The 15,327-nt window shown below is 37.0% G+C and overlaps 1 protein-coding gene across 1 annotated transcript in view; it reads left to right on the top strand.

Annotated features, from left to right (window-relative positions):
• Window positions 1-275: 275 nt before the first annotated feature.
• The window catches only part of WNK3 (WNK lysine deficient protein kinase 3), a 147,585-nt gene continuing 132,533 nt past the window's right edge, over window positions 276-15,327 (top strand). Inside the window, 1 exon segment of the mRNA XM_036227332.1 lies at window positions 276-456. The gene's annotated coding sequence lies outside the window, so the exon portion shown is untranslated.

Here is a 15,327-nt window from a genome sequence, read left to right as displayed (position 1 = left end):
CAGGTTTCTGAAGGGGTTGCTATGGCACCGAGGGGCCAGGAGAGGTTAACCGAACCCTTAAAACCTTACTCCCTCCCCCACCCGCCACCGCCTGGGCCGAGGGCCATTGTTCCCGGCAAAATGGCGTCGGTAACCCTCCTCCCGGCCGAAGGCCTAAGTAAGCCTGAGGGTGGGAGTGGAACTGGAGGTGGTAACAAAAACTACAATTCCCAGGGTACACTGCACCTGCCCGCGAGGCGCAGGGCACGTGCCCAGGCCTAGCGGTTACATGCCGTCAAAAATCTGTTTCATGGCTTCCCTTTTCCATTCCTGCTTTCGTTGTTGCCCAGCCCCCGCGCGCGCGCACTGCAGTCCTGGGGGTTGGGGGGCACATGCCTTGGCCATAGCCCTTGCAACATAACCCGGAGACCGGTATTTGTAAATCTGTGCTTCGACTTCTAATTTCTAAACTAGCAGGTATGGGTCTCGCGAGAAAAGTCGGGAGTTGGGAAAAGGGAGTTTAGGGGTGGCGGGTGAAAAGGTGCGGGCGGGTACCACATCTCCGCCGAGCTACCGCATTTAGAGGCATATGGATAACAAAGTGGGCGGTGGGTGGCTAGGAAGTGTGCTTGGACCTTTTTTTTTTTTTTCCTGAGGAGAAGAAGGTAAAGCAGCTGTGGAGAGAGATTTTGAACAGGCAGGAGGTGTTACCCGTGACTCCTCATAGATTTTCTTCTTGGAAAGAAGAGAAGCCTTTCTCCTCGACGCGCATCACTCTCTCCTGCTGCGCTGAAGAGCGCGGGGGAGGAGCGCGCACGCTCTAGTTGGCTAGCCACTCGGCACCTCGCAGCGTTCGGGGCTATTCGGAGTTGGGGCTCCTCCGTCAGCTTTCTCCGCCCCTCCCCCTCTCTTTTCCTCCCCTCCCTTTTCCGCCCCCCCCTCCAGCCCCCTCTTCTCTCCCTCTGAATTCCCTTGCTGGAATACGCGTGCGCCTGCTCAGCTCCCAGGCGAGCGCGAGCTCGGGCTCGTACCCCGCTTCCCTTAACCCCGCCCGCTCTTTACCTACCGGCAGTAGCTGGCCCGGTGGGCTCGCGGGGAGACGCTCGCGCGCGCACGCGCACACACGCGAAGCAGAGCTCGAGACATCGAGGAGGGGAGTTAGAAGCATCGGAGGAGGCGATAGAGGAGGAGGCGGTGTCTGTGTATGTGTGTGTTCTACGGCATTGCTCTTTGAGGGGCGAGAGTAGGCTTGAAAGAGGGTGAAGGAGAAGCAAAAAGAATCAGAGTCTCCCTCTGCGAGAGCCTCTAGTCAGGTGAGGGTCCCGGGCCGGCTGGGGCGCTGGGAGAGAGGGAGGAGGCCGGGGGGCGTGTCTGGTATCAGGCTGAGAGATGAATGGGCCGGGGATGAATGGAGGGAGGCAGCCGCGGCCAAGAGTCTGTTTGGAGTAAGCGCCCTAGTGGGGGGCGGTTTGACCGAGGTGGGGTGATTGCCGTCACCAGGAGGTATGGGAAGAGGCCGGACTCGGTTCTTCGGGGTTGTCGGAGCTGTTGTCGGTGTGAACGAACAGGCGGAGAGAAAAATTCAGAGGGGGAAAGTGGAGAAGGGCAGGTTTGAGGTTGAGGGGCGTTTTTTGTCTTTTTTGTTTTTCTTGGAGGGTGGCAACTTTAGGAGTTGATGGAAGACTTGGGGTGAGGAGGGTGAGGATGATACTTGAAGGGGGTGCGGGGGACAGTTGACAAAGGAATGAGTGATTATTTAAGTGAGATTGAGGCTATTGCAAGGGAAGATCGCTTCGGGTGTGGGAAGTTGAGTTTCAGTGGCCAATGGGGTGGTGGAAAGTGGATTTTATTTAGACATTCAGTCGATGTGTGAAGGTCGATAGGACTGGATCGGGGTGAGGGATATTGCTGGCTCGTTTCGTAAATGAGTTAGGTTCAAGGACATTGAGAGGTGTTATTTGGGACCAGGTAGTGCGTTCTGTGACTGACAGGTTAGGGATGGGGAGGAGATGGTATGATGGGGTTAGGATAAAAGTGGTGAGCTAGCTTCACTGTACCGAAAGAGATTTTGTTTGACTAGTTCAGAGTGGCGGAACATTTATGTAGTGGGATGCAAGTGGAAATCCTGCACGTGTGTGTCTCTATCTTGGGAGTTGATAGACATTGTTGAAATGAAATGGAACCCTCAAAACAGATCCGAATGGAATGGCTATTCCTTCTTAAGAGTTACTGTTGACTGAAGCAATTATATGAATAATAGCTTTTAAAGTTTTGCAGATCTTCTGTACAGTAGCCATTGCATCCAATTTTATGAAGTATTGTTACCTGTTTTAATCTATAGTAAGTTGTAATACTAAAATAACTTTGAGGAGGTCTCAGTGTATGACACAGAGCAGCAGGTGTCTTCTAGACAGTCTCTATCTTTTGGATTGATGAGTTTAAAAATTGTTTAAACTCAACAGTCCAAAGGAAAGTTACTTTTTATTAAAGGATAGCTCAAATGTACTAAAGCCGATTTTGAATGTTACAATAATTATACGTGATTTTTTTTTTGTCATTCTGAAATTTACCTTGTTTGAAAATTGGCAGTTATTTTTTGGTGTGTTTAAATCACAGCAGATTATTTGGACATTTTGTTCTCTGAATACATTATTTATCATCTGGTAGGGATGTCTTGTGATGGTCTCATTCTGTTCCGGGTCAAGATTAATAGTTTATGGATTTTTAACTTCATCATTATTTTTTACAAACTTTACTGACATGTTCATTTATCTTAAAAATGTGGGAATTTTGAGAACGTTCTTAATGCCCTTTTTCTTTTATTCTACTTTGATGTTGGAAAGAATGTAACTCTTGTTTTGGTTACCTAGGGTTTAAATACAAAAGTTAATACTATGTTCATATTCTCACATTAAGATGAATACTTAGTATGTTAAGTGCTAGAGTAAAAGTATAAAAGTATTGTGGGAGCCTGGAAATGTTACACTGACTGACAGGCAAGTTAGTCTCCCAGGTTTGAATTAGATATTCCTGGATTGGAAGAACATTCAAGTATTGAGGCTGGAAAGCATGGTATATTTGGGGAGTGGAATGAGATAAGGCTGGGGTCTTAGAATGAGGTTGGTGTGAGGGTTAGGAGCCCTTGATTGTTCTAGGAGGATAACAAACAGATTTGTGTTTGCTTCTAATGCCTCCCCACCCCCAACCTGGAATGCTGTCTCTCCCCCTTCCTTTGAATTTGAATTCATTCTTTTTAGACTAACCTGCCTTTAGCTATTCCTGAAAGCCTTTCCTGTCCCCTTTTGTTTTTCCCCAGCACCTGCCCCGAGCTAGATTAGATTAGGCAACCCACTTTAGTGATCCCAGCACAACTTGTATATATGTATTTTATTACTGTATTTTTGTCGGGAGGCAGGCAAGAAAGTTATTCTCCTTTTTATACCTTAGAGAGAAAATAAAGCTCAGAAAAGTAAGACTTGCCTTAGTATGTAAGTGGTAGACCCTGGAGTTCTGACTTCTAGACCAGTGTTGATCCTTATATCACATCTGCATTCATTGATGTAATTATTCTGTAGTGTTTTAGGAGCTGAATTTCTGTAACGTGGACTTTAACTTTTTTCTGTAGAGGGATTTTGTTTCATTTGTCCCATCATTTAGCTAATAAATGATGAAGTCAGCGGTGGCAATGAACCAGAGTCAGAAGAAAATATTCAGAAGTAAAGAAAATGAGAACTGTTATATTGCTATCAGATTTCTAACCAGATAATTTACTTTAAAAGTAATTAATAGAGAGCCAGACGTTTTGTGTATATATCTGGTGGGGGAGGCGCATTGTGTGTAAGAAAAAAAAACCCTCCCTTTTTCAGTTTACCATCTTAGTGTAAGTAGACCAGTTTTATTTGCAGATATACTTGATTATGTCTGTTGGCTTAAAGCCAGAATACTTTCAGAGGGATGGGTCTTTTCCATTTTTGTTTGAGATTGTAAATTTTATGGCACTGTTAGGAGATATTTGATGACTGTAAAGAACATCTATGAAAGCCTTCACTCAGAAATTCCCAAAGCTTCAAAAGTAGAATTTGATGCCATTTTTAATTGTTTTGGTAGAGTTTGTCATGAAATATTTGGTTTAGAAAATGTTGAGATTAACTTACTGCAGAAATGAGCCTTTACTGTCCCTTTCTTCCAGGGATATATTATTTTTTTTCACGAACTTAAAAAAAAAAAAAAGAAATGAAGTAACATTATTTTCTGTGTTTACCTGGTAACGTTTTCATTGTGATAATATTCACATAACATAACATTTACCATTTTAGAGTATCCAGTTCAGTGGCACTAAGTACCTTCGTGATGTTGCACGTCTAGATTCAAAACATTTTCATCACCCCAAAAGGAAACCCTGTACCCATTAAGCAATCACTCCCCTTTTCTCCCAGCCCCTTTTAATCACTAATCTGCTGTCACTTTGGATTTGCCTATTCTGGATATTTCATATAAATGGAATCGTACAGTACATGGCCTTTTTGTGTCTGTCTCTTTCACTTTGCATGTTTTTGAGTTTTCCTCACATTGTAGCATATATCAGTACTTCATTTTTATTGTTGAATAAAATTCCATTATATGTATATACTACATTTTGTTTATTCATTAGTTAATGGACATTTAGGATCTTTCCATCTTAGCTTTTGTGAATAATGCTGGTATGAATATTTGTGTACAAGGTTTTGTTTGAACACCTATTTTCAACTCTTCTGGGTATGTACCTAGTAGTGTAATTTCTGGGTCACATGGTTAATTCTATGTTTAACTTTTTAAGGAACCACCAAACTATTTTCCACAGTGGCTGCACCATTTTACATTGCCACCAGCAATATAAAAGGTTCCAGTTTCTCCACATCCTTGGCAACATTTGTTACTTTCTGTTCGTGTGTGTGTGTGTGTGTGTGTGTGTGTGTGTGTGTTATGGCCCTGCTAGTAGGTGTGAGGCAGTATCTCTTGGTTTTAATTTCTCTAATGGCTAATGATGTGGAGCATCTATTGTGCTTGTTGACTATTTGAATTTCTTCTTTTGAGAAATGTCTATTTAAGTCATTTGCTCATTTTAAAATTTGGTCGATTATCTTTTAATTGTTTTTTAAGAAATCGTCGAATCCACGATCATGATAATTTACCTCCGTTTTCTTTAGAGTTGTATACTTTTAGCTTTAATATCTAGATTTTATCCATTTTGAGTTAATTTTTATGTATGGCATGAGGTAAGGGTCTAGCCTCATTCTCTTACAAGTGGATTAACAAAGTTTTTTAAACTATAAAATACGTAGTACACAATACTATGTGTGTATGTCATTTAAATGAAGCAATCTTGTGGCAGTATCTAATCACTCTAGACAGTTGTGGGAGAGAAATGTTTCTATAGGTAATGCTTTGTATTTGAAGTGTGGGATATTCTAAAGCACTTTGGAAGTCAGTGAGACTTTTATAATCAGGAAACTTCAATATGGCAAGCTAGACTCCTTATGCTAAAGTTACATAAGTGATTTTTTAAAAATAAGGAATGTTATTTTTTGTTTTCAAATTGTTTGCATAGGGTTAAATCTTTGCTTAAAACTAGAAATAAAGCAGACTTAGTTTGTAATTAACCAGAAATTGGTATTAGATTTATCCTAAAAGCAATCGTATCTATGTGTCATCTAGTTTGTCATCATGAGCCAACTTCTAAACCAGAATGTATATCAATCAGTACCTTGGAAACTTTTTATTTGTAGCTTAGGCTATAATTACATGTATATTTTCCTATTTAGGAACAATATAAGAGTATTTTGATTTGGTTACTTGTGACATGAGAATTAAAATTTAGTACAGCACAACTGATTGGCAAATCTTAGTCTGTAGTTAAGTGTAATTAAAATAGGGACATTAATTTGACTTAAAAAAATAGGGGATGTGTTTTAATACAAGAACAAGAAATATGCTTGATCAGCCCCAAGATGTATGAGGTGATAATTCAGCTCTGATTATATTCACTGCTGCCCAGAGAATAATTTTTGTCCTGCTGGACTACTGTGGCATTTCCTTTCAGAGTTCGCCTTTGAAGGTTTCTGGCAAGAGAAAAAAAACCCTTGAATATATATGGTTCATTTGCTAAGGAACCTTTCAAATGCACTGATAACTTATTCTGAACCTGTTAGCCCAAGTGAATTGTGGAGTATGACTTACCCAAAGTATTTTTAGATTCTACCATTCATTCAACAAGTATTTATTGTGTTCCTCCACTGTGCCAGGGATGATTTGTTGGGGATAGATGCAAAGGAAGCAAAGCAGGTAGTGACCCTGCCCTCTTTGAGCTTACATTACAGTGGAGGACAACAGATGGCCAAAAAATAATTTCAGAAAATAAATGCAAATAAGAAAATTGTAAAAGGATGCTGGGATGTTGGGGAGGAGCCTCTTTAGGTCATGTGGTCAGTTCGAGACGATGACTTTGAACAGAGATCCGAATGTTTAGAGACCAGCAATTTTTGGTATCCCTTCTGATAATTGTTATTTTGTCAAATTGTTAATTTGTCCCTTTTAAAGAATACTTTAGGCTTCATACTATTTAAAAACTGCTTTTTGTTTCAAAGGGGAAAAACAGGTACATTCCTTGTGAGAAGATACTGTGTTCCCAAGTGGAAATGTCACTGGAGTGGGAGTCAGCCTGAGTTCTGGTCTTGCCTCAGTATAATCTTGCATGTCTGTAAACACCTGTTTCTGTATTTGTTACTAAAACCAAAGTCCTACCAATTTTGTAGAGTTCCTTTGCTAATTAAATGAGTAAATATACTTGGCACATTATACAACTACATATGAAATGCAGTGTATTCTATTAATATGGTTTTGGAGTCAAAGTTTCTCAATTGAGAAATGTTTTCCCGCCAATTTAAAGCTTTTATGTTTACCTATCTGGTAAATTTTAGTACCAGATGTCTACTAAAGTCATTGATTAATCAGGAGGGGTTGGGATCTTACAAAGTGGTAGTATGGTAGAAAGTATGTTGGATTTGGAACTAGAAAACCAGGGTTCCAGAATTATCCTTTTTACTTATTAATTCTGTGACTTGGGCAAGACACTAAACTTCTCTGAGCCTTCTGCATTTTCAGAATTCAGGCTAACACCAAGTAGCTCTCAGGGTTGTTGTTAGGAATAATTGAGTTAAATAGATGAAGTTCTCTTGGAAACTATAAAGCAAGGTTTGATAAACTTTTTCTGTAAAGGACTAGGTAGCAAATATTCTGGCTTTGTGGGCCATGGACTCTTTGTTGAAATGATTCAGCGAATCTTGTGGCACCCATAGGCAACGTGTAAGTGAATGACTGTGGCTATATTTCAATAAAACTAGGAACGCTGAAAAACTAATTTCAAATAATTTTTATGTGTCTTGAAGTACTGTTCCTTTTTATATATTTTTTTCAACTTTAAAAATGTAAAAATCTTTCTCAGCTCACCTGCTGCACAAAAACAGGCTGTGTGGTGTGGTGGGTTTGGCCTGAGTGCTACATGTAGTTTGGACACCACTGTTAGGAAGGCAGAAAGAGTAAGGTGTTAATTAAAAATTTGCAGGTAGGTGATTGATAAATAGAAATTGTATAATTTTGATGATGAAATAAAATGGACATGATTTTGACCCCTTTTCTAATATGGACTCACGTTTTTTCATATAAAAAGGGCATCTTTAATTGAGGATATGGCCTTGCCAGAACAAAACTGGAGGATGGAGGTGAGGAAGAAGAAAGTTTAGTGTTATAAACTCCCAAGGACTGTGATGTGATTGTGCAGTGTACATATCTATGCAATTTGGGGTTGTGCGTAATGCGTGCATCTGGCTCCAAGTCATATGTGGTCCCATTTTATGAGTAGTTAAGAGTGAACTTGGGAGTCAGAGGCCTGGGTTGAATTGTGGCCTTGGTTTTTACTAGCTGTATGCTCTTAAGCAAGTTAACTTAATTTTTGAGCATAGTTTCCTCATTTGTAAAATGAGAATAAAAATATTATTTACCTCAAGATTCTTGAGATGATTACATGAGAAAATGCATGGAAGGGCTTATAGTGCTTGGCACAAAGCACTCAAAAAGTGTTAACTGATAATATTCATTGAATATATGTTTTACATAATTATTAGTTTCGTCCTTCAGTTATTTTAAGAAGTCATAATATCCTTAACTGTTTCTTTTGTACAGGTCGTTGATGGACAATTTTGCTTTAAAGGGTTAAAAAAATAGAGGGGTAAATTAAAACCTTAAAACCTTTACCCAATTTTCTGCCCTCCCAGTGGGTAACTTAAACGTTGACTATGGATGTGTCCAGTTCTTTTTCTCTGTATTTACATGCATGTGTATGTGCACACACAAATAAAAATAAAATATATTTTTATGACTTGCCTTTCCCCCCAAAGAATACATTTTAGGGCTCTTTACATGTCAGTATGTATATGCTCACTTCATTCTTTTTGATGGATACATAGTACTTCAAAATACATGCTTCTTTAACCATTAGGATCAGTTTAGAGCATGTCCTCCAGTCTTTTTTATATGCATTTACACATGAGTACATTTAGAAACAGTTTTGTGTTTTTTTATATAAATGATATATAGATGTATACATTGTACTACAACTTGCTTTCCTCAATAGTATATATGTGTAGATTTTTATATATCAGTATATATCCATCTCTCATTTTTTAAACAGATTCATGTTATTACACAATACAGATGTACCACTGTTTATTTCACCACTTTCTTATAGATAGATATTTAAGGTTTGTTTGTTTGTCTTTTGCTATTTCAAACACTGCTTCAGTAAAAAATTCCTTGTACATACATAGTTGTACACATACAGGAATATTTCTCAGGTAGATACTAAGAAGTAGAATTGCTGGGTGACAGGTATGCACTAGATACTTGGAATTCGCCACATGAAAAGGCTATTTCAGTTTATCAGCTCATAGTATCGAATTTCTCATACACTTCTCAAAACATATTACAGACTTTTTATTTTGCTCATCTGATAGACCAAAAAATTGATATTGAATTGTTTGAATTTGCATCTCCCTGCTTACCTAAGGAGTTTCAGTCATCCCCTTGCTATACATGTATTGGATATTTGTATTTATTACTGATATTTTTTTAGTTCTTTATAGATTCTGCATATTAATGCTTTCCTATACATGTCGCAAATATTTGCTCATAGTTTGTTGGCTTATCTTTTAACTTGGCTCATGGTCAAATGGCCAAATGTATTAGCTTTTTGTTAATGGTCTTTGCATTTTTTCTTTTTAAGGAAGCCTTTTTTCAGGTTAGAAATATATTCTCTATATTTTTAAATAGTTATGTAGTTTTGTTTTTTTAATCTTCCTAGAATTTGTTCTTGTGACTGGTTTTAAGTAGGGCTTTAACTTTTTACCCCCAAATGGATAGCCAATTATTCTGACACCATTCGTTAGGCTTTCCATTCCTCGCAAATATGAAATGCCATCTTTACCATGGACTATATCACCATACATAATGCGCCTGTTTTTGTACTGATTCTTTCACTCTGTTAGTCCATTTGTTTGTTTCTGTGTTGAAACTACATTGTTTAACTTACTGTAGTTATATGTTTTTATATGTAATACCTGGTAAGGCAAATTCTCCTTGTTCTTTTTCAAGATTTTCTTGGCTTTCCTTTTGCTCTTTTAGAATAAGCTTTTCAATTTTGGACAAAAATGTGTCTTTAGAATTTCGATTTGGTTTACTTTGACTTTGGAATAATCTGGGAGGGGAGAGTTTGTGAAGATGCTGATATTGGGTCTTTCTACCAAAGAAAAGTGTATTTTATGTACTCCAGTAAAATTTTACAGTTTTCTCTATATAGGTGTTGCATATTATTTTTTGAGTTTATTCCACGTGAATGTTTTATAGCGTTGTTGTTCTTATGAACAGGATAGTTTTAAAAAAATATTTTTTAAAAATCACATTGACTTGCCCTCCTTTCTGGACACCCAGCCCTTCCTGCCCCCTGCTGGCCTTGTCCACTCTGGAGCCCTCACTTTAGAATAGTTATTTTTTAAATTATATATTCTAATTGATTATTGCTAATGTCTAGCAAAGCTGTTGATTTCTGTTTGTTGATTTTGTCTTTGGCCTTTCTGCTGAGCTCCCTGACTAGATCCGATTGTAGTTTTTTAGTTCATTTTCTTGGATTTTCTAGGTAGATGTTCATGTAATCTGCAAATTTTAATTTTGTCTCTTACTTTCCAATAGTCATAGGTCTGTTTTATTTCTTTAAGTGCTAGCAGTGATAACAGGATTTTTTGTCTTATTCCTGACTTTAATTATTGTCTTTTGTGAAAGATGCTTAACTTGTAAGATAAATGCTAATTGAAACTACACTCAGATTCCTTTTTTAAACCTATCAGAGTGTCAAAAATCAAAATGTTTGATAACACCTTTTTTGCTGTCAAGGCCGTGGTGTAAAAGACACTCACACATTGCAGGTAGGAGTTTAAGTTGATACAATGCCCGCGGAAGGCAGTTTGGCAGCACTATATGAAGATACACATGTATTATGTGTACTCTTCTGGATATATTAGTATACTTGAATAAAAGTTAAATATGTAAATTTCCTTTGATCCAGCAATCCCATTTCATGGAATTTACGTATACGTATATACACATATTTAGAAAATGAAATATGCAATGTTATCTGTCATAGCAAATAATTGAATTCCATATAGGTATTAAAAAATAAGAATGAGGAACCTCTATGTACTGACAGAGAAAAACAGTATCTTAAAATATTGTGAGAATAAAAAATGTTTAGCATATACTGTGCTACTTTTTTGTGTAGAAAAGGAGAGAGAAAATGTTTATATTTGTTTACTTGCTTAAAGAAACTCTAGAGGACTACACATGAATTTAATGAGTTAGTTCCCTGTTGGGGGAGTGGTGGGAATTAAATGGATGGGAAACAGGGTTGGAAGTGAACTTGTCCATTACATACCTCTTTCTTTGATTTTTGAATCTTATAATTATATTTTTAAAAACTAAATTAAAAGTGGTTTCTTGAATTATTTTGGCTCTTCCAAGGACATTTCATTTTTTTTCTATTTCTCTTGATTTTTCTCTTCTGTGTTACAAGTCTCTTCAAATGACTGTATCCTGATTCTGCTCGTATTTAAGAATGAACTAGTAGCGGGGCTAATTGGGAGTTCTGTATACCTAGACATGGTTGTCAACTGGTAGGCTTTATTTTGGGGGTGCGTGGGTGCCAGAAATTAGAGGGCTTTGCTCTGGGGTGCCCTATTTTTCCTAGTTTGTTGAGTTTGATATTTTGAATGCAGGGATTTCTTTCTTTCAGAGAGAGAGTTCATGAACTGTGTCATAATTCAGACCTTCAGCTAATCCCTGTTTTCAGCCTTTTTCTCACTCTGGTCCTTTTTGGGATTAGTCTACTTTGCATGTGAAACCCCTCTGTGGCTTCCTGTAAGTCCACTCCCTCTTGGGTTGGAACCCTTTCTATTACATACTTTAGATTGTAGCATCCTTTGATTTGTGTTATCAGTCAGTTTTTTCTTGTGTGCTCTCTGTCAGAAATTGTTGAAATCTTGTGTTGGCTATGCCATTTTTCACTCATGTCCTTGATTTTTGATTTATAATTTCGTACTCTTTTTACCATCACTTCCAAGGTTTTGCAGGTGTTTAGTCCACCTTCTTGAACCAGAAGTCAACAGCAGTATAGCTTAAGCTTGGATAAACTGTAGACTACTTGAGGACTGGGACTGACTTTTGCTCTTTTATTCCCAGACCCTGACACAGTACTTGGTACTTGGTAAATTTTTATTGGCATATAGATGTGTATATGAGAGAAAGAGAGGATTGTTAATGAAAATTTACTGTGTAATTTTTGACTATTTAAATATGCATTCTACCTTGAGATAATCATGCTAAGCAAAATAAGCCAGACTGAAAAAGTTGAAAATCACATGCTGTCACTTATATGTGGGATATAAACCTAAAAGCAACAAATGAACAGGACAAACAAACAGAGACTCAGGGACATGGACAATGGACTAGTGGTTACCAGAAGGTAGGAGGTGGGGGAGGAGGGAAGCAGTAAACAGGGTAAAGGGGGTCAAATATATGGTAGCTAAAGGAAACTGGATTCTGGGTGGTAATCATACAATAGACTATATAGATGTAAAATTATAATGTACACCTGAAAATTATATAATTGTATTAACCAATATTACCCCAATAAACTTATAAACAAACAAACAAACACATAAATATGCATTCTTTCAGTTGCTGGTTCCAAAAATTGGAGAAATTCTTGAGCCATTGATTTTACAAAGTACTGATTGTATTCTGTATTTCCCATGGATAGAACCATGATAAGCTACAGGGGAAAAATTATTTTGAACTTTTAACTCATGCTCCAAGCTTATATACAAACATGTTGAAGGAGTAGATGTAGGGTACACATTTGTGAGGTTCATCCTATAATTTCAATCTCTTATAGAAGTGCTTTTCGATTATCTTCGTACATATTCCTAGGACCTAGAGCAGTGTGTTACCATTTTATGAAGGAAAATATGGTCACACATAGATTATGATCTATAGCTGTTGAACTCAGTAACAGACTTCAGGTTTGAAGCCTGATTTTTGTGGACTATTTCTGAGCTATGTTTCTGCTTTGCTGAATGTAGAAGAGATATTATCCTGGTCACTGAAGCATACCCCTTTAGCAATGCCAACCTGGTTTATTACTAGAAAGCTTTAAAAGAATGTATGATATACTTTTCGGCCTTACTAAATAGAGTCTCCTGAAAATCATTTAACATTTTCTTGAGTGTTGTTGAATAGTGCTTTAATATAGTGCTGCCCCTAGGGGGTATTAAGAGATAGAAAATAAAAGCTTCCATTTATTGATTATTATATTGTGCCAGGCACTGTGATATGTAGTTTATATGTATATTTTCAGATTGGTCCTGTGAGATTTCACAAACAAAATCAAGAATGAATGAGGTTAAGTAATTTCTCTCAGATTTATTCTGAGGAGTGAGAGGCAGAACCAAGATTTTGATTCTAGGTTTTTCCCACTCTCAAGCCTGTGTCCTGAAACTCTGTTTTATGTTCAAGAAGCTAGTGGATCCATGATGAGAAGGCCCCAGATAATATGCTTAGTGAAGTTCTTGGCCTAGTTTTTAAAATTTGTTTTTCATATTTGTTGTTTACCCATAGGCTACCAGCAATTACATTTTATTGTTGTCAGGTCTTTTCCCTTCAGAACAGTGATTCTCAACCCAGGAGGCCAGGCTGAAGGTAAGGAGAGTGGACAGAATGGGGGTGTGTAGAGAGTCTAATTTTCAAAAGGCATATTTGATATTATTATGGCTTTTATTTTGTTCAAAATAGTTTCTCTTAAGATCTTAAAGAGGGACATCATGTTTTATTAAGATAATTTAAATATCATAAAATTCACCAATATAAATGTCAGTTATTTTTAGTAAATTTACATAGTTCTCTCACGTTGATTACAGTCTAATTTTAGAACATCCATTACCCCCAAAGGATCCCGTGTGCTGATTTGCAGTCAGTCCTGGTCTTTCACTTAGCATGTTTTCAAGGTTCATCCTTGTTGTAGCGTGTATCAGTACTTCATTCCTTTTTATTGTTGAATAGTATTCCATTGGCATAGATATAACACATTTTGTTTAGCTATCAGTTGGTAAGCATTTGGATGTTTCCACCTATTGGCTATTGTGTATAGAACTACTGTGAACACTTGGGTACAAGTTTTTGTGTGGACATATGCTTTCATTTCACTTGGGTAGATGGTATCATATAGTAACTCTATGTTTAACTTTTTGAGGAACTGCCAGACTGTGTTCCAAAGCATCTGCACCATTTTACATTCCCACCGGCAATGTATAAGGGGTCCATTTTCTCCATATCCTCACCAACACTTGTTACTATCTATCTTTTTTATTGTATTCTCATGGATATGGGGTAGTATTTCATTTTGGGTTTGATTTGCATTCTCTGATAAGTAATGATGTAGAACATCTTTTTGTGCGTTTGTTGCCCATTCGCATAGCTTCTTTAGAGAAATGTTTATTCAGATCTTTGGCCCATTGGATCATTTATCTTTTCATTATTTAGTTCTAAGAATTCTTTAAAATTTTTTTTTATTTTTTCTTTTTTATTTCTTTTTTTCTAGAATTCTTTATATGTTCTGAATACCAGTCTCTTATTAGATATATGATTTACACTTATTTTCTCCAAGCCTTTTCAGATGGCTTCTTTTGAAGTACAAAAGTTTTAAATTTTGATGAGGTCCAGCTTCTCAATTTTCTGTTTTATCACTTGTATTTTTGTTGTTGTATCTGGGAAATCATTGCTTAACCCAAAGTCACTAAGCTTTACTTAAGTGTTTTCTTTTAAGAGTTTTACAGTTTTAGCTCTTACATTTAGGTCTATAATTCACTTTGAGTTTATTTTTTGTATGGTGTGAGTTAGGGGTCCAATTTCATTCTTTTGTATGTGGATGCCCCGCTGTCCCAGCACCTTTTGTTAAAAGACAGTTCTTTCCGCATTGAATGGTCTTGGCATCTTTGTTGAAAATCAATTTACCATAAATATTAAGGTTTATTTCTAGACTCTCAATTCTATTGAATTGAACTATATATCTATTCTTATTTCTGTTGTTCATTTCTAATTTATTTTGTGGTAGTAGAGTATACTTTGTTTGACTTCAGTCCTTCTAATTGTATTGAGATTTATTTTATTGCATAGTATATGATTTGTTCTGGAGATTTTTCTATCTGTGATTGAAAAGTATGTATATTTTGCTCTTGTTGGGTGGAGTGTTCTATAGTGGTAGTAAGGTCAAGTTGCCAACTTTTGGCCAAGTTTTGCAGATTTCTTGCTGGTTTTCTGTCTAGTTCTCTTCATTATTCTGTATTCATTGAGAATACGGTATTTAGATTTTCTGTTGTTATCGAATTGTCTATTTCTTTTGTCAGTTTTGATTTAATGCATTTTGGGGCTCCGTTGTTAGATGTTTATATAATAGTTATATTGTCCTGATGAATTAATCTTTTCAAACTTATGTCTCTCTTTGCCTTTAATCACATTTTTTTTGTCTTAGAGTTGGTTTTTGAAAACTGAGGGAACATTCCTTTCCCAATCCCTTTTATTTGCTGCTGCTTATTTTGTAGTTTAGGAAACCAGGTGACCAAACATGCTAAGATTATTATACTAGAACAGCAGTACTTGACCCTCCATTTTTATATTAGGGTTCTGAGTAGGATTTCATTATTTAAAAGAAAT

Source organism: Rousettus aegyptiacus, unplaced genomic scaffold, assembly GCF_014176215.1.
Source record: "Rousettus aegyptiacus isolate mRouAeg1 unplaced genomic scaffold, mRouAeg1.p scaffold_m13_p_9, whole genome shotgun sequence".
NCBI lineage: Eukaryota > Metazoa > Chordata > Mammalia > Chiroptera > Pteropodidae > Rousettus > Rousettus aegyptiacus.
The sequence above is the reverse complement of the archived record's forward strand: the minus strand, read 5'-3'. Positions and strand labels throughout refer to the sequence as shown.